This window comes from Tenrec ecaudatus, chromosome 1 (assembly GCF_050624435.1).
Source record: "Tenrec ecaudatus isolate mTenEca1 chromosome 1, mTenEca1.hap1, whole genome shotgun sequence".
Taxonomy (NCBI): Eukaryota; Metazoa; Chordata; class Mammalia; order Afrosoricida; family Tenrecidae; genus Tenrec; species Tenrec ecaudatus.
Genome location: NC_134530.1, coordinates 62,340,920 through 62,348,877, shown reverse-complemented (window position 1 = coordinate 62,348,877; position 7,958 = coordinate 62,340,920).

Genomic DNA, 7,958 nt, shown 5'->3' with positions numbered 1-7,958 from the left:
TGGGAAGAGACGATGAAGAAGGTCAACATCATCTGCTGAACCAAGGCCAGGGGCTAACTGTGGAAGAGACCACCGCTTGCTCACACGAAGCCCAAGTTGAAGCTGAAGAAAATTGAAAGAAGTGCACAAGAGCACAAATATAACTTCGGGCAAAAAGCAGGAGAATTTAGAGACCATCTCAAGAACAGATTTGGTGTAATCTACCGAGCCTTCAAACAATGGGCTGCAACAATGTAGCAATTAACAGAGCCAATCTTTGTCATGAGGCACAAGGGCCACCAAGAGACAGTGGAAGGGAAAGGCCCACATGAGCAATTACAGAGGCCAAGGGGAGCCGGCTGGAGGGGCGGGCAGGGCCAGAGCCCATGGGTCCTCGGGCCAAAAGACTACACCAAGTTACCTACCATCAAGGCGATCCCAACTCATGGTAGCGCCATGTGTTTCGTGCCGTGGGGTTTCAATGACTGTGATCTTTTGGAAGTGAATCGCCAGGCCTTTCTTCCGAGGCACCCCAGGATGGACTCCAGATGCCAACCTTTCAGTTAGTAAGTAGCCAAGCACTTAGCGGCTTGTGCCAGCCAGGGACACCTATGTGCCGTAAGATCCCATTAAAGATGTTGGGCAGCAAAGCCCACACGGAAGCAGCACACCAACATGGGTGATCGTGAAGGGCAGAGGAGACCAGGTCTCAAATAACAAAGGCAGGGCGGGGCGGGGGGGGAATCACATCACCGTGAATGAGGGCGAGTGCGTGATGGGGACCCAATGCCCATCTGTAGACAGCTGGACATCCCTTGAAGAGGGGTAGTGGGGAGATGAGTCACTCAGGGTTCGGTGTAGCAACAATGAAACTCAAAACCTTCCTCTAGTTTCCTGAACGCTTCCTCCCCTCCCAATTATCATGACCCCAATTCTACCTTGCGGACCTGGTTAGACCAGAGGATGCACAGCGGTGCAGTAGGGATCTGGAAACACAGGGAATCTAGGACAGACGAACCCCTCAGGACCAGCAGTGGGAGTGGCGACACCGGGAGGGAAGGGAGTGTAGAAAGGGAGAATCGATCTTGGAGATCTATGTGTAACCTCCTCTCTGGGAGATGGGCAATGGGGAGGTGGGTGAGGGGAGACACCAGGCAGTGTAAGATAAGATAAAATAATTAGTTATAAACTATTAAGGGAGCAGGGGGAAGGGGGGAGCAGGGAGGGAGGGGGGAAGGAAATCGAGCTGATTCCAGGAACCCAAGTAGAAAGCAAATTTTGAGAATGACGAGTGCAACGAATATATAAGGGTGCTTTGCTCAATTGATGTATGTATGGATTGTGATAAGAGTTGTATGAGCCCCAATAAAAAAATTTAGTAATAAAAATAAAGATATTGGTCTTCCTGGCAGGAGCAAGTTCAGGGAAGGGATTCGGGCACAAGAATGTGACCAGGGGAGTGTTTAGAAGGGATCTGTTCAGCTGTGGTGTGGAACAGACAGAAGCACCCAGACAAGTTAGAATTCTCTCTCGGTAACCCAAGCAGAAGACGATGGAGGTGTAGACAGTGTGCAAAACCAACAGGACCGGGGTGGGGGTGGATAAATAAACGGCTAAGAGCAGCTGCTGATGCAGGTGTGCTCTCCGCGTCTCGTGACATCTCCAAGGTTCCTTTGGTTTTGAACATTAGACTTTCCGCTTGGACTCAGTGTAGATGTTGACTCAAAGACTGAGCATATTCAAAAGTCCCTCGGAAAAACGTTTAAGTCCCTCATACAGTACAGCAGTGCTGATACGTGAACAGGAAAAAGAAATCTTAGGCACACTGAACTCAGAGAGCGGCTGAACTGGAGTAAAGAAAGCAACAGAAGGGACGCCCATATGCAAATGTCTGCGGATTCAAGTCGCCCCGCCTTCGAGACAGCCATTCAAACCCTTGGCTGGGGAGGAGGGCATTGGAGAGGTGGGAGAAGCAATGAGCATATAAAGGCCAAGGGTAGAAGTTATTTTTTCTAATACTTCCCTCTTTCCTGAAGAATTTATCCCATTTAGCATTCACAAAGCTAACAAGGACCCCCTGGGGTGCAACAGTGAAGCACTCAACCCCTAACTAAAAGCCAGCGGTTCAAAGCCACCCAGAAGCTCTTCGGGAGAAAGCGCGGCTCCTGTAAAGATGACAGGCAAGAAAACGCGGTGGGACATTCCTGCTGCGTCGTGTCGTGGCGTGCCCATGAGTAGAAGTAAACTCAGTGGTGTCCAGCAGCATTACTCTAAAATAACACATGTTAATATCATTGCTGACACTCGTCAGCCAGGGCTCAGAATTTCTGTCCCAACGTGTGCTTTAACCTCTACTGCATCTCCTGCAGGTGACTCTTTCCCCCCAGATGCCCGGCCCCACATCGCACCCCAGCTCTTCCTCTGAATGGAAGTCAAGTCACTTGTATCAGGCGGGGGGCTAGGTCAGACCACCGCAACCAACAGCCCCCGGAGCTCAGCTACTTGTAACGATAAGGGGCCATGCCATTTCCACCCCCTGAGTTTGGTTGGGAGCTGGCCTCCTTATCTCCTCACCTAATTGATAGAGAAGCCATCTCCAGCATTGCCAGTCCCCAAGGCAGATGGAAAGAGAACCTGGGAGGGCTTCACGCTGCAATTAAATGCTCTGGCCCAGACGTGTCACAAGTCACTTCCACTCACAACTCATTGGCCAGAATTAATCACAAGGCTTCAACCAACCACAGGAGGGCCAAGAAGTGCAATCCTTCCATGTGCTCAGCAGGTGCAGAGCCAGAAATATTTGACAAACAACATTAATGACTTCCACATGCTCTAAATGTACAATGACAAGAGAGGAAGACGAGTTTTAATTATGAAATCTGCGTTGGGATCTGGGGCCCTCTGCAACCATGTGGCTCATCAACCATGTGGCTCTGCCAGGGGCAGAGTCTGTGCCCAGAAAAACTCCCAGACAACATTTGGGTCAGCTACTCTGGAAATTAAAGAGGTGTCCCAATAGAGGCAGCCGACAGCCTGGAGCTTGGCTCTCCTGCCTCTCCAGCTTCTCCCCAGACTCTATTGGGGGCCAAACACAGCATGAGGAATACTGGGGCTGACACTTAATTTGTCGCCAAAAAGCTCCGACGTCGCCTGGAAGTGCCTGGGCGGGGGACAAGTGGCATGCCGTGTCTTATTCACACGTGCCTCCTGCCCTCGAGGAGTGCTCAGCCCAACGGCCTGTTCGCACTATGCTAGACTGCTTCCGAATAAGGTCACTAACCACCCTTCCCAGCCAGAGCCTCCAATGCGCTTCCACCACCAAGAGATGGACTCCAGGTCCCCTCCCCTACAATCTGGGTTACACGCTGAACTGCTAACCTCAGGTCAGCAGTTTGAAACCTCCAGCTGCTCTTCAGGAGAAAGACGAAGGTTCTACTCCCGTGAAGAGGCAGTTCTACCCTGTCCTGCAGAGTCCGTGTGGAATCAGAATAGACTGCAGGGCAGTGTGCTTGTGCGTTTGAGGATCTGGGCCCACCGAGAGACTTGTTTCAACCAGCAGAATGTAACAGAAGTGTGGTACCAACCTGCTAAACCAGCGGTTCTCATTCTGTGGGTCACGACCAGTTTGGGGGTCAAACGGCCCTTTCACAAGGGTCGCCTGATTCAGAACAGTAGCAAAATGACAGTGATGAAGTAGCAACAAAGATAATTTTATGGCTGGGGGTCACCACAACCTGAGGAACTGTAGGAAAGGGTCGCAGCGTCAGGAAGGTTCACCCAAACGTTAAAAGGCCTGGCAGCTTCCATTTATCCCTCTTGGAACCCAGCTGCCAACTTGCAAGGAAGCTGAGGCTAGACTACTGGATGAGCAGAGGCCCTTGAGGTGCCGTCGCAGCTAAATGCAGCCACGCCAGTGACCTCCAAGTCACCAAATGGAGTAGAACCGACCAATCAACCTATAAAACCATGAGAGGGAAAAACCCATCATTATTATTTTAACCCATTACATTGGGGGGGGGGGTGTTACACAGGAATGCAATCAAACCAAACCAGATGTCATCGAATCCGGCCCAACTCAGAGTGACCCTCTGTAGGGTTTCTAAGATGATAAACCTTTATGGGAGCAGGTAGCCTCGTCTTTCTCACGTGGAGCAACGAGTGGGCTGGAACAGCTAACCTTGTATCACTACCTAGCCTATAGCACCGCACACGAACAGAGGCAGAAAGGAGGATCTAATAATATCTACAGAGGTGCTTTGGATTGGATTCCTTGGAAATAGGCTTTAAAATAGAGGTGCCTGGTGGTTTATTATGGGTGGGGGGCAGGGGGCTCTAGAGCTATCACCCATAAAGCTGTGAAGAAGGTAGGATTGGACAGAAAGGGAAGCTACCCAGAAAAGCGGTTGCAACCTAGAGCTCAGAGAACTCTGCAGGAAGCCCCGGAGGGGGATGGAAATTCAGAGCTGTCCTACACTGAGGCAAAGCCATCAGGCTCTTGTGTCCTCCCCCTCCGTCCATTTTGGAAGAAGCATACCCTTTGGGAAGACTGTGTCTGTGGCTTAGGGCAACCCCATGGAAAGACGCAACTGTGAGCTTCAGCAGCCAGGATGCTGGAATGCTGAGGACAGAGGTGCCAGCCCTGAAGAGGAAAGCTGAGAAGGGATCACACCCTCTTCTACAGATGGCCACCAGGTGCCACTTGAACTGGGCAGGCGAAGTGAGGAAGAAGAGAGAGTTTCCAGCCAAAGGCAAGGCACAGCTGTGGGATGATGCCAGGTCAGTGGGGGTAAGAAATGATACTTAGAAAAGGCAGTAGGAGATGCAGCAATATCGCAAAACAAAATTTAGATTCAATACTGTTGTCAAAAGAAGCCACCGAGAGTCCTCAGCAGAGCAGAAGTGTGGTGAGCTACCTGTTTCAGAAAGATCCCTCTACTGGCAGCCGGGCATGTGGGCCGCCAGGGTAGGGACTGGGGCTGAAAGTATTGGCAGCGGTGCCAAAGCACTGGATAATGCTGCTGGGACTTCTTCACTAGCAAGCCAGCTACGTAAAGACTCAACGCTCATGATAAGTCTGGGTGCCAGTCTATTGCTGAAACGTAGCCAATGAAAACCCTATGGCTCACAGACTATTGTCAAATCCTTCAACTGGCCGCCTTTGGATGCTCCACCAGGAGGGCCTGACCCATGAAGAAAGAGATCACGTCTGGTCACGTGCAGGAAACACTCAATGAGTTGTGTCGACAGGATGGCATCACCAATCATGATCGTGGAGATGGCAGAGAAAATAGTAACAATACCGTCCATCTGGTGGCCAGAGGGCAAGTGGGGGTAGACCTGAAGGACAGAGGTGTGTGGCGTGGCGCCTGCTAGCTTGCTAGTAGACGTCTCTGCGTCGTCTTCAAGCGTGGGCAAGCGTGATCCTTTAGCAGAAAGGCAAGGAGCATTCTGCAGCCTCAAAGTACCCAAAATTACCTGGGGTTCCAGGGATTTCAAGCGAGCCAGCCCCCAGTTTCCCCCAGAGGGTCAGGACCCCCCTCCTCCCAATCAAGTTCACAACCAATCAAAGCATGGCAGACTTACTGGAGGTGGGAATTTAATTTTCTCTGATGAGCCATCGACCTGTAATTAATTCCTAGGCCTAACCTCAGGTTTTTCTACCTGCAACTGCAGGGGTCTCTGATGGCAAGAAGTCTCTGACTTCCACAGTAAAAGCGGTGATGACATCAGTGCTGAAACTCCCTCAGCTTTTCATGGCCCACAGCCATGTAGTGATCATCTAATTCCATGGTGTGTTAGTCCGGGTAGGCTAGAGAAATAAATCCAAAGACACTCCTATGTGTGTAATAGAGAACTTTATATCAAAGAGCAATTGCATATTGAGAAAACATCCCAGCCCAGTTCAGATCAAAGTCCATACGCCTGATATTAGCCCATATGTCCAATACCAGTCTATAATTTCATCTTCAGACTCATGCAACACATGCGATGATGTCAAATGCAGGAAGATCACAGGCCAGTGGGTGGAAAGTCTTGTGGATCCAGTGGTGGTAGAAGCATCTCAACACTGGCAGGGGTCTCCATGTGGCTCCTCCAGCTCCAAGGCTCTAATGTAGCTCCATGTGTCATATCAGCCAGAAGACGAAGCACAGAGTCCTTGTAATATGCCCGTCGATCTTGTTTTCCCTGTTGCCTCCATCCCCACCTTCTATGAATTGGGTGATCTTTTCCCTCATCCCACCTCGGGGAGATCATGTGAAGGCCCCCAGGAAGTTGTTTGCTTCTTTGAAGCATTTCCCAGCAGTTCAGATCTCATACCTCAGATGCTCTGTGCAGAAGACGCCGTATTTACCGAGAGATCGTGCAGTCAAAGTGCTATCTGTGAGGGTGATAGGCTTCTTCTCGGTTTTGCCATCAGCACGCCTGTAGATGAGTTCATTCGCTGACTTCAGGTGTGGGTGCCCCTCGTAATGGATGGTTCCACAACCCTCAGCATGCTCACTGAAGTCCGTGAAGCTTCACAGCGGTGCCAATGAAGATCTGGCGAAGGCCAAGAAGCTGCACCACTTTGGGAACCGGGGGGCTCACACCACTGATGCTGATAGCCAGCATCAGTGTGGGTTCTCCAGGCACATAGCAGCTACCAGCCTTTCTTGCCACCCGAGCCATTTTGGATTCCAGTTCTGTCCCTCTGCCTGGACTCCTGGAGACAGCACTGAGCTTTCTCCTAGATAAGCTTCCTCCTTGCCCTTTGAAGCATCTTTTGGGCAAACTTCTCTCAGGCACTTGAACTTGAGTTCTGCAAAATCTCTTTGCTGTTTCTGAAGGGTCTTGGGAGCAGCATGGACCTTCTTTTTCTTCTCTGCAACACCTTTCATGGTTCCAGTCAGCTTTTTTTTAAAGGCTAGCTTTGTTGTCGTTGTTGGTTTTTTAACTTTTACTGAACATTTATAAAACAAATCGGCCTTCCTTTCGAGAATCCGAACACATTGCATCTCAACATTAATTGTAATCCCACCGATGCAAGCACTCTCCCCACTTCCTCCTTACATGGACTGCGTCCATTCTCTTCCCCGGCAAGATGGATTGGCCCAGCGGCTCAACAACGGACTCGAGCATAAGAGCAATGGCTGGATGGTGCAGGACCAGGCCGTGCTTCCCTCTGCTGCGCGCAGGGTCGCTCTGGGTCGAAATCCACTCGGCGGTCTCTAACAACAGCAACAAGGCACCCTCTTTTCCTGTCCCTTTCTGAGCTCCTCCCTGGGCACCTGCTGCTCTCGTGGTCTCGAGGGATGGATGGTTCTACGGCATGTGTTCTCGTCCCCCTTAAAGACCTGGCTGTTGTTTCGCTGGAAACTGAACCACAGGGGTGAGTTTGGTTCTGGGCCTGAGGGCTGTCTAAAGGCCATAGTCTCAGAGGTTCCACCCTTTTGGGGTTTTTTAATCATTTTATTGGGGGCTCTTACAGCTCTTATCACAATCCATACTACAACCATTGTGTCAAGCACATTTGTACATATGTTGCCATCAGCTTTTTCAAAACATTTGCTTTCTACTTGAGCCCTTGGTATTTGGCTTCTCATTTTTCCCCTCCCTCCCCCACTCTCCCACCCTCATGAACCCTTGATAATTTTTTTTTTATGTTTTTCATGTCTTACACTAAAGGTTGTCTCCCTTCACCCACTTCTCTGTTGTCCATCCCTCTGGGAGGGGGTTATATGTAGATCATTGTTTCCCCCTGTCTCCCCCCACCTTACCCTTACCCTCCTGGTATCACTACTCTCATGATTGGTCCTGAGAGGTTTAAGTGTCCTAGATTCCCTGTGTTTCCAGCTCTTATCTGTACCCTTGTACATGCTCTGGTCTAGCTGGATTTGTAAGGTAGAATTGGGATCATGATAGTGGGGAGGGGGCGAGAATTAAAGCACTAGAGGAAAGTGGTATGTTTCTATACTGCAGCCTGACTGGCTCACCTCTTC